The sequence below is a fragment of the Lissotriton helveticus genome, chromosome 4_1 (genome assembly GCF_964261635.1).
Source record: "Lissotriton helveticus chromosome 4_1, aLisHel1.1, whole genome shotgun sequence".
Lineage (NCBI taxonomy): Eukaryota > Metazoa > Chordata > Amphibia > Caudata > Salamandridae > Lissotriton > Lissotriton helveticus.
In genome coordinates this window covers 1,922,748,840-1,922,750,253 of record NC_136063.1, presented here as the reverse complement: position 1 = coordinate 1,922,750,253, position 1,414 = coordinate 1,922,748,840, and the positions used below count along the sequence as shown (strand labels likewise).

General features: G+C 38.3%; 1 long non-coding RNA gene across 1 annotated transcript; it reads right to left on the bottom strand.

Moving 5' to 3' along the window:
• Nucleotides 1–588: 588 nt before the first annotated feature.
• LOC144827750 (uncharacterized) lies at nt 589–1,082 on the bottom strand. The gene is made up of 3 exons (XR_013610345.1): nt 1,012–1,082; nt 860–928; nt 589–758 (listed from the first exon to the last, which is right to left on the bottom strand). It is a non-coding gene; the product is annotated as an uncharacterized LOC144827750 (long non-coding RNA).
• Nucleotides 1,083–1,414: the final 332 nt, after the last annotated feature.

Genomic DNA, 1,414 nt, shown 5'->3' with positions numbered 1-1,414 from the left:
GAACGGCACAGGACGTGTGGAGTTTTGTTAAAACTGCACTCTTTCAAAACAAAAGAGGCCATCCGCAACGCTGCAAGGAAGAAAGAAGAAACCTCTTTCCAGGGCTACAAATGCGCGCTCTTTCAGGACCTTACAAGAAAGACAAAAAACCCCGCACTTCAATGAATTTCACTCCATTAGATTTGAGGATGAAAAAAAGATAAACACTATTTAATATGTTTACCTTGGCGATTAGTTGCGCCGGTTTTATTCATCAATTTTATCAAAAAAACGAATATCACTATGGTCAAGAGAAATATCAAAGTCTTGAACGTACTGACCATAACATTTTTAGTGTCCAATATTTACAATGAAAAACCTTTAGTCAAAAAATGCGTGATTATGCAATGACTTAACACACCATACATACATATACATTGTGAAGACGTGTAAGAAACAAATAATACACAAAAAAATCATGTGATATCATTTCACAAAAAAAAAGAGGGGGGAAGAATTATCAACATATTTTTTCATAACATTATTGCGAACCAACAATATTTGGAAATATTTGACCAAAATGGAACTTTTTAATCAGGCTCCAAAAACAACACAACCACCTCTCGGTAGAAATGTTGATAGGCTTAAAGTTACTAGCAATTTTGTCTATTTATTAATCCATAGGACTTGATCCTATCAGCCTACGCGTTTCGAGTTTGGGAGGATTCTTCTCAAACTCTCTTCAGGGCCAAGTGAATTCCTTTCCCCATTTGTTAAACCTAATAATGAAAACACAACAAATAGTGGATACTTATTACTAGATGCTCCCATCAACCCGCTAAAATCTTCTCCTATGTACAACTTCTAAAACGACACGTACCTCTAGGGACTTGAGGTAGTTCGGTTCGTCCAAATGACTTGTGAGATTTTGAAGAGTCTGTGCGTTTTTCTAGAAAGACCAGGAATTTTTTTGAAATGCCAGTTATAAACATAATATGCGATTCAAATGGGAAGTTAGCAATGTGTTCATACCTGGGTGTAGGTAAGAGGACCAATTATTTGTAATTCTCTGTTGTCAAATCATTCGTTTATCAGACAGTGCGCTGTAAATAAAGTAAGTGTGTTACTCATTTTCCTTTGTTGAGTTCCTACACGCATCCGAATGCGTTGTAACACAGATGTGCGGTCACTTACTGTGATCCCTTTTGACCGTCTAATGTGTTAATCACCATCGGTCTCTGGCGGACCGGAATTTTACCGGTGCCTCTGCTGGAGTTTTCCTCGGGTTCCGCGGTTCTATTTGAAAAGACACACGAGCGGTAATTAGGAGTGATTCCTACACCGCGCTTGGAGTTATTAAAGCAAAAGTCCGCTCACTCATTTATTTACAAGCTGCGTGGCGGCATTGTCTGAAACTTATCGCGGAACAAAACCG